This window comes from Aricia agestis, chromosome 12 (assembly GCF_905147365.1).
Source record: "Aricia agestis chromosome 12, ilAriAges1.1, whole genome shotgun sequence".
NCBI classification, from domain to species: domain Eukaryota; kingdom Metazoa; phylum Arthropoda; class Insecta; order Lepidoptera; family Lycaenidae; genus Aricia; species Aricia agestis.
The window spans coordinates 15,952,164-15,967,467 of NC_056417.1; the positions used below are offsets into that span (position 1 = coordinate 15,952,164).

Here is a 15,304-nt window from a genome sequence, read left to right on the forward strand (position 1 = left end):
CACCTTTGAGTTATATAATAAATAAATAAAATTATATGCATGTTTCACACACAGAAGAAGCCGCTATAAAGAAAAAAAGGATCAAAATGTTTTATACTAATTACCCCGGTATTGCTACAGTCAATTTAATTTCTCACTTTTTGCCATCAGATTCTGGTGCCAAAAAGTGAGAAATTAGTGAGAAAAAATAGCCATCATATATGCAAGACGATTCCGCAATTTTGTGACCAATATTGAAATGGAACATTTTTTTCACTAGATGTTGCCCGCAACTTTGGTACGCCGAAATATAATAGGAACCGTACATTTTTCCGGGATAAAAGTATTCTATGTCCTTTCCCGGGGCTCAAAGTATATCACACAGCTAAATTGGTTCAGCGGTTTGGGCGTGAAGTGGTAACAGACAGACAGACACACTTTCTCATTTATAATACAAGTATGGACTTTTTTGATCTCAGCTACACGCGCTAACTTACATAAAAAGTTTGATGCGAAACGATTTATAATGACTATAATTATTATGTCGCTCGTCGTTTATCAAATTATCATATTTGAACAGTTTTTATATTTTGTGCAGCAATCAAGACAAAATATTATAAAGATAAACAAAGGCGAAACCATCTTGAAATATTTTGATTCATGTAAACTATAACTAACTGTAATAATTCGAATCCGCATCCGGACAGGGTCGAAACTGTGTAGTAGCAAGATTTAGATTCGGTAATTATAATTTCAGAAATCGTATCATGCATACAAATTCATTAGTTTTTTTATAAATAAAAATAAATTCCCTATGTTGTTAGTCTTGTTTTGGCTAATTTTAGTCTTAAAATACTCCTTTACCAGGGAAGGTTTGAAGAGAAGCAAGTGAGTGAGTGAAGGTGAGAAATGTGGAAAATATTAATAGTTGGGGTGGGGAAGAGGGGGTTTCGGACAAAGCTCGAGCGTGTCAGATTAATCTTGTATAGGCTTCCAACATGTGTCTAGTTATCATGGTATAGAAATCAGATTTCTCACGTGGTGAGTTAATTTTTTTTATATATTGAAATATCATCGGATCTGTCGAATTAAGATAGGGAATATTAAGTATACCCCAAAGAAGCTACCTACCATATAAAGCACTGACGATTCAAAGGTTAGGTTAGCCTGTAGGGACATTTTAAAATATAAAAAATTAAACCTTCATGGAGACAGACGGACAGACGGACAGACATCGAAGTCTCAGTAATAGGGTCCCGTTTTTACCCTTTGGGTACGGAACCCTAAAAACCTACTAGGTCTCCATGATGCTCGAGTGACCACACAAATAGCACCTTCCCCTCCCCTAATAATATTAACATCGACGTGGACGAAAAAGCTATATATTATATTATGTTACTAAAATTTATAAAAGTATGTATGATATAGTTTCTTCTTTAAGTAATATCTAACCAAATTATTTTTCCTTTGTCCAATCAGAATCAATTTAAAATTGGAATGTTGGTAAAGATGCACCTTTAATGGCGTCGTCTTACTAGCTTCTGCTATACCAATTAAGCATCATACCTTTATACAATTGTGGTTCAAAAGCCAATTTATAAATATAGCAACCCTTTGAACAAAATGGATGCAATCATTTTAAATTCCTTTACAAAGTTCCCGGAGTATTATGAAGCCGAGGCAGAAATCAAACGTCTTTAAGCCGATTACCTCTGAAGCTGAAGGTTCTATTGACAATAGCGGTTTGTCTTCTCGTAAACATTTTAAAGTACTAAAAGTAATATTCAAAGCGCCTTTTTATAAAACTTTCGAGTAAATTGAATGTATTTCGTATAAATAAATCATTCTCTTTTGATATAAGCATCAACTGTTCTCACAAAATGAAACTCCACGTGCTTAACACAACAAAACCTCCTTAACATTGTTTTCTTGTTTTATCTATATATTTCAGGATTTGAACGCTTGGAACAAAAATTATGTACCGTCAGAGAAATTAAATTATAACTTTACCTACGCCACTTGGCCAGCTTAAGTCAAAAAAGGCAGATTAAGCGAGTAGTAGTACTGGTCGTAAATATCCGACCTTGGCAAAATGGGCACGAAAATATTTGTCGGATTATTCCGACCTTGGCGTTTAAAGGGTTAAAATAGTTTGTTTTTTTTAACCAGAATATGAAGAAGTTTTAATTAAAACGGTATGCAAGAGTTCTTAACTATTTCCTCGTAGTTTAATTAATACATATAACACTTTTCCTCGTATACATATAACACTGTTCAACGCAGTGACATTTTATAATAATAGTTCTATTAACTAAGTGCAATGTTTGCTGGTCAAAATGGCCGTGGCAAAGTTTTAATGCAGGAATAGTTGTTCCAATTAAGAGGTAATGATGTCTTCGATAGTCAATTAAAACACTCCTCGAGTTGCTCGGAATTCTCTCTCAGAGAGTACAACATATACAGGGTGTAACAAAAACAAGTGATAATACTTGAGGGTGTGTACGTGTTCCTTGTAGAGAGTTCACTGTGAAAGTAGCAGCGCTGAAAGACCAAATTTTTTTTTCACTTTTGTATGGGGAAACTCGTGGCGCTCGGGCCCTTGCCCATACAAAAGTAAAAAAAATGGTCGTCTTTCAGAGCTGCTACTTTCACAGTAAACTCTCTACAAGGAACATGTACACACCCTAAAGTATTATCACTAGTTTTTGTTACACACTGTATAAAGTACTAGAGAGAAAGAAAATAGTAGATGACGCCCGCAGCTCCGTTGCGAAAGAATTCGTTTTCTTATATTTTTCCTTATATTTAACGTTAACCTTATATTTTTCCGGGATAAAAAGTATCCTATGTCTTTTTCAGGGGCTCAAAGTATGTTTATACCAAATTTCAGCAAAATCGGTTCAGTGGTTTGGGCGTGAAGATGTAACAGACAGACAGACACACTTTCGAATTTATAATATTAGTAAGTATTGTATTTGTTGTTTCATTAAGGAGTGAGGACACTGAGACGGGCCGTACCGAGGCGCATCGTAAAAATCCGCCTCCATACAATTTGTATGGAAGCGGATGCGCGTATCGCACACTGTGCCGGGGCGCATCGGTGCGGATTTTTGCTCGGCGGATTTCCGTCAATGCGACACGGCCCGACAAGACCCGCTGCGCCCTGGCAAGACCCGCTGCGCCCCGGCAACTGTGTGCTATAGCAAGCGGCGCGCGGATGTGATACGATGCGCTGCGCTGAGCCCCGACCCGCCCCGGCACGCGCCGACAAAGTGTGCGCGAACCTTTAGTGTGTAATGACTACAAGACCGAACGATGTTCAGCTGACGATGGCCGCTGGCAACATGTTTTTAAAAGTTTATATTTAGCCACAACCACAACACAACCAACTTCTTAATGTTAAGTAATTATGGTTCACTAACAATAATAACGTTATGACCTACGGGGCGGAAACCTGTCCTTTTACAGCAGGGCTAGCTCGTAAGTTTTCCGTCGCTCAGCGTGCTATGGAATGCGCTATGCTCGGAGTTTCTTTGGCGGATAAGCTTCGAAATGAAACAATTTGTCAAAGAACTAAAGTCACCGACATAGTGCAGAGAATCAGTACGCTGAAGTAGAACTGGGCTGGTCACGTAGCTCGAAGAACAGACGATCGCTGGAGTAAACTTACTCTGGAATGGAGACCAAGGCTGGGAAATCGGGGTGTAGATCGACCTCCAACTAGGTGGGACGACGATCTCCGCTTAGTTGCAGGCCCATGTTGGATGCGAGTAGCAGGAGATCGGTCATCTTGGCGTTCATTGAGAGAGGCCTATGTCCAGCAGTGGACGACTATAGGCTGATATGATGATGAACAATAATAATACAAAATGAAAATCCTTGATTTTAAGAATAATTCCCTTATTTCTTAATTTTAAATATTTTTTATTTTAAAATGACATCAGCAGTACCTACATGTATTAAACATTAGTTAAAAAATAAAGCAAATAAAATATAGTACAATCCCGATACATGCACTTTTATAGGTGACACAACCTTAGCAAAGGTATGGCTAATCATATTGTTTAAGCATAATAATTAGTAGTAAGCGCTTAACTAATGGCTGCCATACGATCTATCGGACTGCGCAGGTAGGCCGGAATGTGTGTGGGAATAGACCTGTGCAGTTTTTGGACCTGCGCAGGCGACCGGCGCAAAATTGAAAATCAATTCCTTTGACTGACACCTGTGCAATGTACATGCACAGGTGACCTCTCCCGTAGACCGTAGCGTGTGTGGCTTATATAAGCTAATAAAATAATCAATATTTTGACGGATAGGGTCAATTCAGACCGCAACGTGAACAGGCGAGGCGCGACGCGACGCGACCTCTTGTATGGATTTAACAGATGTCGTCAGCGTGTGACGTCTTGCGAATCTGTCAAATCCATACTAATTTAGAAATGCATCTACGCGTCGCGTTGCGGTCTGAATTGACCCATAGTGTAAATATTGAAGCACCTAACTAAAGGTAGACGGAAGTATGAAATGAAAATTCTCTACAAAATTTAAGAACTTATTTGGATACTGACTGAAATTATAAAAGTGGTTCTTATCTGTTCAGGAAAATTTTTCGAACTTTTATTCTAATATTATAAATACAAAAGTTTAATTATATTATATGACTAAATCTTTTCAGCAGAGCCACTGTAACGATTATTATAAAATTAGCGAATAACGATATAAGCCAGTATTTTCTCAGAAATATGTGGAGTTTCCGTGCAACAAATCACTTCGGCGCAAACAATTTACGATAACGTCTAGTTTATAACTCGCATACTAGGCCTTTGCATCCGTTGTGGATGATATTATACAGTGTTTTCAGAGCGAAGTAACCACTCCTCAAATACTGTAGTGCCTGGGACAAGATTTTAAATGCCTGTATTGCCCAAGCACATGGGGCATTCTCGCAACATAGTTGGCCTAGTCCAGAGAAAAGAACGGGTCAATACGACTGGAACCAACTATGTGCGGGCTTCCTCATTTTCCTTTACCGTACGAGCGTCCGTATTATGTACTTGAGATCAGAAAATGTCTCATTGGTACACGGTTCCACCCGGGATCGAACCTGCACCCTCTGCGAGTGCGAACCAAAGATCTACCCAATAGGCCACTTACTTACTTACTCGCATAGCTGATGTGAAATTCGATACATTGCTCTTTAATATACTTTATAGTATCATTGAAATAAAAAGCTTTGTTTTAGATGATTCGTCTACAGTTTTAGATTTACTACTTTGGCCTGTTCTTAACGATTACTTGGTCTCACACATAAGGATTAATTGTCACCTGCACCTAACGACCCTCGCGAGATCCGGCTCGAAGGACCAACGGCTATTATTCGGACAATGAAAGCGTTAACACCACTTAATAGCCAATAATAGCACTACCCCACGCCCCCACAACACGACATGCTACCCCACCCGACGTATCGGAAAAAATGGCTGCAGTAATGGCCTTTTGTTTCAATTACGACGATTTTAGTGTCACACGTGGAGCAGCTTTCAGGTTATTTTCGGCCAGAGGTAACGGAGTGCATTGAGTCTCGTATGGTCATACAATTAGCGATGGTACTGGCGTCATAATGGTATTTTCTTATAGAACTGTTTAACCTTTGTTTCACGAAAGATGCGTTGCAAGGAAATTCTTCTTATGAACCAATATAATCGATTTATTTGTATGACCTTTAGCAAGGTTTTTATAGCGAATCTGTAGCTTTTATTAAAAAATTATTATTATTTATAAACGCATTTCTCGCAACGCATCTCTGGTAGAAACACAGCCTGAAACTGATGTGAAACGATTCTTTCGAGTAATAACATTTGTTTTCAGTTTTTTGAGCCTATTAGGGTCAATTCAGACCGCAACGCGACGCGTAGATACATTTCTAAATTAGTATGGATTTGACAGATTCGCAAGACGTTTCATGCTGACGACATCTGTCAAATAATTACAAATTTAGGTCGCGTCGCGCGTCTGAATTGACCATTAGGCGCTTTGCAGATGACGGGGCGGGGCGGGATTTTTGTCCGTGAACATGCCGCGCAGCCAGAGACCGCCGGGCACCTGCGGCGCGGTCTTTTTGCCCGCCGTATGCGTTAATAAGATTCCCTTTGTGCTATAGTTCGCGGCGAAATTGACCGGCCCGCCCCGCCCCGTCATCTGTAAAGCGCCGTATAGAAGAAACTAGGAAAATCATGTTATGATTGTAGAGGCGTAGGAAAAATATTAATACTCACAGAAAACCGGCGTGAAACAGCGCTTCCGCTGTGTTTCGTCGAGTGAGTGAGTTTACCGGAGGCCCAATCCCCTACCCTTTTCCTTTCCCTACCCTCCCCTATTTCCTTCCGTACCCTCTTCTATTCCCTTCCGTACCCTCCCCTATTCCCTTCCCTACCCTCCCCTATTACCCCTTAGAAGGCCGGCAACGCACCTGCAGCTCTTCTGATGCTGCGAGTGTCCATGGGCGACGGAAGTTGCTTTCCATCAGGTGACCCGTTTGCTCGCTTGCCCCCTTATTTCATAAAAAAAAAAAAAAAAAATCTTATCGTATCACTAATTTGGTACGTCACGTTTTGAATGTTAAACGATTACGAAAATCAGTTGTGCAAATTTAAACAGTAATTTGTTGTTTTGTATGCGTTTATACGCGGGCTGCTGTAATACTGATTTAGTAGACATTAGAGTAAAACACTCCAGGCGCAGTTTACACTAGTAAATAAACACGAATGCGCACGGAGCGCTGTGTTTTGAGTATTTACTACACCAGCTCCATTAATTACATGTTTGATGTAAGTATATGTACAGGGTGTAACAAAAATAAGTGATAATACTTAAGTGATAATACTTTTTACTAATGTATGGGTTCCATACAAAAGTAAAAAGTTACTCTTTCAGCGCTGATACTATTACAGCCAGTACTTCACTCCCTGAAGTATTATCACTTAGTTTTTTTTTTTTTTTCTATGAAATAAGGGGGCAAACGAGCAAACGGGTCACCTGATGGAAAGCAACTTCCGTCGCCCATGGATACTCGCAGCATCAGAAGAGCTGCAGGTGCGTTGCCGGCCTTTGAAGAGGGAATAGGGTAATAGAGGAGGGTAGGGATGCGAAGGGAAGGGAATAGGGGAGGGTAGGAAAGGGAATAGGGTAGGGGATTGGGCCTCCGGTAAACTCACTCACTCGGCGAAACACAGCGCAAGCGCTGTTTCACGCCGGTTTTCTGTGAGAACGTGGTATTTCTCCGGTCGAGCCGGCCCATTCGTGCCGAAGCATGGTTCTCCCACGTATAAAAAAAGTTTTGTTACACCTTCTGTTTTTACTGTAACTTTTGTTAATGAAATAAATATTTTTATTATTATTAAGTACTATGTATAATATAGATTTTAGAAGTTAGAAGTTTCTAATGGGTAATGTAAATATCCAGAAAACAACTTTACCGCCTTCCTCCTTTTCTTGGTCGAAAACAAGTTAATAACAATAATTAACAATTGGGCAATTTTAGCTCTACAGCTTAATTAATTCATTTACTTCTATTAAATGAATTCATTAATTTCTAGTCCCCTATCAGGCTTCTTGTGTACCATGATTAAGACGTTCGCAAACACTTGTATTTATCACTCATATCCAACGTGGGATGCCGCAAAAGAAATGCCGTCAGAAAAACTTCAGTACAATAGTAATTTAATTTGTCCGAGATCCGTTTCCCCGCAGCAAACAAACTATTATATTAAATAAAGTGGAACTACTTTCGACGTGTGTTGTGTTCCATCCGAAGTCCAACAACGGGGATCTAGGGGGTGTTAGGGGGTAGGAGGTGATGGGGGGTGTAGGTAAGTTTTTCTCGGAAACACAAACTACCATACAGTGCAACTTTTTAATTGGTGATGTCAACGTATGTCTCGTTAGAGATGTAGTTGTGTCTGCAACAATACCGTTATTATCATCAGCCCATGAACCATCAAAATTTTCTAAGTATTGTGGCGTTTTGTCTTTTTGGTCTAAATAAAATAAAACAAAACGTCAACAGAATATATTATAATTTATTTATAATAAGGGGTCGGGGTACTAAGTGCCTGATCTGGTTTTGGAAGTACTTTTACTCCCCTGATTTGGCGGGGAACAAGGGCACCGGCGATAGCAGAAACCATATGGAGGTCCAGCCTGCGAGGAAGCTGGAATGGCCCTGGGGAGTGATCGGACGGCAGCCTCTTCCAGAACATGTTCAAGGGGCTAGGAGATACCTCTTCAGCCTCGATCCAAAGGTCGGACCCCTATCGGGGTGCAAGACGACACTTATAATGATTTATAATCAAATTTATAATTATTAAATAGGTACTTTGACTATTTAAACTTGATTTAAACGATATTCATCGATGTTAGGAGTTAGGACGTAACGCTAACGACACAGTTAAAATGGCGCGACCGCGCTCCAGCGAGCTCCAAGTGGGAATGTGCGTAGACAATGGCGCGCGCGACGGCCGGCTATTGGCCCTCGGCCGGCTACGTAATGACCGCCCGTGTTGCATGTACAGTGAGCGATAGAAGTGTTACGCAAACATTAAATAAAAAAAAATACATTTTTAAGAAATTATTAAATTATTATAATAATTATTATTAGTAATCATGTACGTACAACGTTACAGTATTTAGGTATACAATGGCAACGCACCTGCAACTCTTATGTTGCGAGTGTAGTTGCTTTCCATCAGGTGGGTGTCGAAACCGTTATGTCGAGTTCCCAAAAATGGCTATATGGGATACAGATTTAAAAATTGCGGGACGTAGCTTTTGCGGCGGTACAGACCAATGCGGGCCGCGGGTAGTAATGAATACAATTAAAAACGACTAAATCGATTTTAATCATTTCTTCAGTGAGTGACCTAGGCTATAATATATTTTATTTATTAAAGCCGGAGCGGGTACGCTAGTTATCTAATAAATTATTATTATTTTAAAACACACTTCTCGCAACGCATCTCTGGTAGAAACACAGCCTGAAACTGATGTGAAACCATTGTGAAACGATTCTTTCGAGTTACTAATTGTTTTCGGTTTGCCCCCCAATTTTATATATTAAAAAAGTATTTTAAAAATTGTGACCTTATTCTAGAAACCGCTAAACTGCATATCAGTTTGTTGGAGATTTTGATAATATGATTCATAGAATCCGGCAGACCTTGTAATGCCGTTTTCTATATTTATCTTCTTATATATAAAAATGGATTTTTAAATGTGTTAGTCGCGCTAAAACTCCAAAACGGCTGAACGGATTGGGCTGATTTTAGTCTTAAAATATTCGTAGAAGTCCAGGGAAGGTTTTAAAGTGACACGAAGTTCACCGGGACAGCTAGTCTTATATATAAAAATGAATTTTTCAAATGTGTTAGTCGCGCTAAAACTCGAAAACGGCTTAACGGATTGGGCTGATTTTAGTCTTACAATATTCTTAGAAATCCAGGGAAGGTTTTAAAGTGACACGAAGTTCACCGGGACAGCTAGTCTTATATATAAAAATGGATTTTCAAATGTGTTAGTCGCGCTAAAACTCGAAAACGGCTGAACGGATTGGGCTGATTTTAGTCTTAAAATATTCGTAGAAGTCCAGGGAAGGTTTTAAAGTGACACGAAGTTCACTGGGACAGCTAGTTTTCTATATTGGTCGCGTAGGAGGTACATCCGACTCACACGAAGTGGCTATTGGTGGACTCGTGTTTTCAAAAACTGTCACTAAGAATATTAGCAGGAGGCAGGAACTATATAACTATTTATAACAACATAACTTATTTTCTCTACCCCACTACTCCCACACCCACCGCCCACGTCCTCCTAGCACGCACATTATCAGAAAAGGTTGTTCAGGGTAGGAGTTTTAATATAGCTGAAGCCACACAGCTGATTTGGTCGCCAGCTCTCCGTCAAAAAGCAACGAAGATATAATACGACAATATTAAAGAGAAAACAAACAGATAATTATTAAATACAGTAGAGTTAAACTCTCATTACGGCGTATTATTGTTGTAACGCCATGTTGGATAGAAATTTAAGTAATATTAATTGTTACAAGTTGGGAGTGATTTACATTTCATTGTGTGGCTGTGAGGAGGATTAATGGTGACAGTTCTGAAACTATGTCACGAAACATAATATTATTTATAACTCATCTACTATGTTAATCTGAAAACAATTTTTTAGTATTGTTATTGGCTCCCTACATTTGCGATATACTGTCAGTGAAATTGGTTCACAGGCAGATGACGGCCTACGTTTTTCCGTCGGGTTATAACAAGACAATGTTAATAAAGCTTTTATTTAATTTTCTCACAATTTAACACCAGGCCATTTAGCCGAAACTTTTTCGTTTTCGCTTCATTATAGAATCACCGATCAAAATGTATGGAATTGACATTAGACGAGTCGAACGTCAACGTCATATTAACGAACGTTTATGTCAATTCCATACATTTTTTTAGAAGCGAAAACGAAAAGATTTTGGCTCACCCCACAGGATTCTTACCTCCCAATACCGGATACTTATGACAGTTGCTTCACACGGGCTCTTGGGCCATTATGTCCTGTGGCCGGTTTACACGTATTAAGTTGATAAGTAGTCAATTAAATTTTAACTTAATTTAAAGTGCCTGCCCCAATGTATCAAGTGACAAGTCCCTGAAGGTCCCCGCCTGTCAACTTATTCTCCATAATTTTTCGAAACCATAAATATTAAATAAAATTATAATTATGTAAAGCAGGTAGATGGTTAAATATTCATTGTTTATTGTTATTTACCAATTACCTGCTAAACTCAACTAAAAAAATCATTAAAGGTGTTTATATTTTATGTGTGTCTTTTTCTAATAGACCTATTTCTAATAGGGCACCGTGACAAAAGATTGTAACGTGTAACTGCGCCGCAGGTGGAAAAAGATTGGGAACCCCTGTTATAATGTATATAGTAAAGAAATTCAAAATTCCACATAATGATATTTATATAACGATGGATGATAGCGAAGCGATGAACTTGCAAATTGACTTCTATTGACTTGACTGTGTTTGTGTACACAGTGATAGCAAAGTGGTCCCCGACATTTTGTAAACATTCAGTCTTTTCCGATTCAATTAAAAGTTTTCCACTGTTGATAAATAAAAACATTGATTCAGGAAAATATTTACGAACCTTAAACAAATAATAATGTACTGTGATAAATTATTGGAAAAATATTATTTCTTAGGTACTGGTACGGGAGCGGGCAATTAGGGACGCGTCTAATGAAACAGGTGGTCAATTTTGCACTGTCATTTACTGTCCTGAAACATAGGCGATGCAACGCGGGGGTGCGCGGGCGCGCGGGGAGTACACGCTTCCGGTGCATTACAGTTTATAAATAATTATTAATCTGTGATCAAATCAATACACAACACTTAGCAACGTTAATTCATATTATAATGCGAAAGTGCGTCTGTCTGTTTGTCTGTCTTTCTTTCTGTTACTTCTTTACGTCCAGACCGCTAAACCGATTTTGTTGAAATTTTGTATGATGATACTTTGAGTTTTATGATATAGGATACTTCTTATCCCGAAAAAATGTACGGTTGCCGCGCGATAAACTAATTTTGACGCAGCAGAGTTGCGGACGTCATCAAGTTTATTATAACTTAGAGTAAAAAAAATATAAACTTTTTTAGCACAGACGTAGAAAAGACCACTATAGAAAACAGATTTGCTGTGTATCATTTTTTTTTAATACAGTGTGTTTGTGTAAACATCGTTATCCTTAAAACCATCAAATGAGACCGTCAAAATGAACAACTTTTTCTATGAGAACAATGCTGGGAACTCAAAAAAATCCGTCTTCATACCCATACAAATTGCCGATCCGGGTATCCGTATGGGTATGAAGACGGCTTTTTTTTGAGTTCCCAGGATTGTTCTCATAGAAAAAGTTGTTCATTTTGACGGTCTCATTTGATGGTTTCAAGGATAACGGTGTTTACAAAACACTCTGTATTTGCTACTGTGGCGGTACCCACAATTCGCCTAACATTCCTGCATCGCGCTATCGAAGTTTTCTAAGCGCGTCGGTATATATACGACAGCTGAGATGTATCACGTGGGCTCCGGCCTGACCGAGCATAACACCTCGCTCGGTCGGAAGATCTTCCTTTGGCCGCCACACATATTATCCCACACTACATTATCTTGCAAATTCTTTTTTTTAAACAAACAGATCTCTCCTTAAATAGTAAATGAGTACATCGAGCTAAAATATAAATGGTCGGTAACAAATGACGCCGAAATCCTAATACATAAACCACCATCTTAAGGTAGGGTGATGTATCGCACGTCGTCGTAGGGCCCAGGCTTACAGACCTGTAGAGTTACTCCCGTTACTGATTAAAGTGTTTGTACCCTGTGTTATTTTATAGTGTCTTTACTACTTAAAATATAATACTTCGGTTCACATGCGCTAAATAAATCCAAGACGTGAGTGGAAGAATAAGGTAAGAACATGAAAAAACTTCCCATTTTCTTGCTTAAATGGAGGCTCTAGGGCCGGAAAAAATCATTTGAAATAGAAAAACTATAGATTATATGTGTAGGGGGGTGAGCCAAATCTTTTTCGTTATCGCTTCGTTATAGAATCGCCGATGAAAATATATGGAATTGACATAAGCGTTTGTTAATATGACGTTGACGTTCGACTCGTCTTATGTCAATTCCATACATTTTGATCGGCGATTCTATAACGAAGCGAAAACGAAAAAGTTTCGGCTAAATGGCCAGGTATAATAGCTAGGATAAGAAGTAGATTAGTTACAAGTTTTATAAAAATAATAAGGGAAAAAATGAGTCATTATCGGTATGTTACGAAATGTTACTTGTTCGATTCTTCCACTCACGTCTTCATTATTAATTTAAAAAAGCTAATTTCGAGAATAGAATTTATTTTGATGTCTTGCCCTTGTCGTTCATACAAAAGGAAAGTTTAAGTACGAATAGGCGTGTAGCGTAGACCATCGTAGTATGTTAGCATCGTAAAGGTTTTGTAGAAAGCCGTCGCCGCTACGACGTAGCACATCGCATCGTAGCGTGTCGTAGCGTGTCGTAGCGCGTCGTAGCGCGTCGTAGCGCGTCGTAGCGCGTCGTAGCGCGTCGTAGCGCGTCGTAGCGCGTCGTAGCGTGTCGTAGCGCGTCGTAGCGTGTCGTAGCATGTGACGTAGCTGATAGTGCGTAGCGTGACGTGTTGCACGTCCTAGCAACCATAGCTCATTGTATTGAAAATAGTAGACTGCTACTTGTACTTGTAGATTGCTACTAAGATTACTAAGTGTCTGTCCAGATGAGGCGTTTTACGCGCGAAGTGTATACGCGCGTTTCAATTTCTATTGCATCCAGGTACCGCGTTTTACGTGCGTTTTAAAGCTACAAACATGGACTGGAAGTTATCACGTTCCTATCAAATACGTCCATTCGCCACGGACTCGCGCGTAGTACTGGACGATGCAATGGCAGTGCCATTATGGCACCCAAGTATCTCAACTCACGCGTCGCTCGCGCGTTTTACGGGCGAGTCGAGAGTCCCGCTCATTGCAAGCGTTTTACGCGCGAGTAAGAAAACCTGCGTAGGCATATATACAGGGTGCAATTGAACGTACCTGCCAAATTTTTTTTGGGGCTTAGGTATCATTAGGTGAGTCCATTAAACCAAAAAAAATAGGGTGTTAATTTTTTTACAACAACATATTTTATCCCATAAATGCTCTGCAGCTCTTCTGATGCTGCGAGTGTCCATGGGCGACGGAAGTTGCTTTCCGTCAGGTGACCCGTTTGTCCTCTTATTTCATTAAAAAAAATAAGCAATTGCCTAGGGCATCACGTCTGAGGAGGCACCAGAAGAGTAAAGGTTTAAATACACATTCTAGTTAAGATACGGATAGGGGGCCCACACACATGGATTACTTAGGGCATCAAGTAGTCTTAATCCGTCAATGCAGGAATGTCAATGGAAGGGCGGGGCGGGGCCGAGCCACGCGTGTGTCCATATTTTGTGGTGTTTGGTAGGATAACTTTCGGAGGCTATTTCTCAAAATTTTAGTACTGAGTGATTATAAAAGTAGAAATACGTGTATTTTTATTTTTAACTAGGATCAATATATCCAAATTTGGTAGGAATGTTAAATTGCACCCTGTATATGTAGCTCTAGCATCTCGGGTACGCGCGTAAAACGCGCGAGTGAGCGACTAAAGTAAAGCCTCATCTGCCTCATCTGGACAGGCTCTATTATACCGGAGGTAGCGAGGAGGAGCGCTTGTGCCAACATCAATAAGCCTACTTATATGAAAATATATAAATATAGTATTACTCTGAAACGAAAAACACTGGATAAAAAGAATTGATAAGCTCTAGAGGAGTGGTGTCACAAAATATTATGATTTATAACACTTTATGTAAATATTGTTAAATAAAGGTATTTATTATTTTACTAATTTGATAAACCTTACCGAGAATACCCGAGTTGTAGATAGTCTCGTGTATATCGGCCGGTCCTAATGAACGCCGTAATCTCCACATCGGTATATTGAGGCCGCTATTAAGGACTATTAATACGACCATCTATTGTCTAGCCTCTAGACTCTAGACACTAGATATTATAGCTAGTGAAGTATGTTGTTTTTTAATTACAAAATAAATGATAATTTAGTTACGGATTAAAATAATTGAGTTTTAATTCCTCGCGGCAAATAATTTTCAAAAAGAGCTGAAAAAGGTAAAGTGCAAAAAATGACTAAACAATGGTATCCACAGTCCATTATTAGGTCGCCCCCTGCAGAGCTGTTTGTATATATTATTATATAATATTGTACACTTGTTGTATTTTGTTTTTAACCCCCGACAAAAAAGAGGGGTGTTATAAGTTTGACGTGACTGTCTGTCTGTCTGTCTGTCTGTTTGTCTGTGTGTGTATCTGTCCGTGGCATCGTAGCATCCAAACGGGTGGACCGATTTTGATCTAGTTTTTTTTGTTTAAAAGCTGACATGATCGAGAGTGTTTTTAGCTATAATTAATCATCATCAGCCTGCTCAGTGCTGGACAATCAGGGTTTATCTGGTTCATGAAAGGCCGTTAGCAACTTGTTGTCGTTTAAAAGGTTTTATATTTCATTCTAGTTCGTGACATTTGTGAGTATACAATATACATATACACATATTACTGGAAAGTTGACCTGGTCCTGCAGCGTCACCTGGTAGTCAATAAGATATCCAACTCCTCGCCAACTTAGAGC

At 39.3% G+C, this 15,304-nt stretch overlaps 1 long non-coding RNA gene across 1 annotated transcript; it reads left to right on the top strand.

The window, feature by feature from the left end:
• Positions 1-903: 903 nt before the first annotated feature.
• LOC121732439 lies at positions 904-13,833 on the top strand. Its single transcript, XR_006036372.1, has 3 exons — positions 904-962; positions 13,285-13,290; positions 13,824-13,833. It is a non-coding gene; the product is annotated as an uncharacterized LOC121732439 (long non-coding RNA).
• Positions 13,834-15,304: the final 1,471 nt, after the last annotated feature.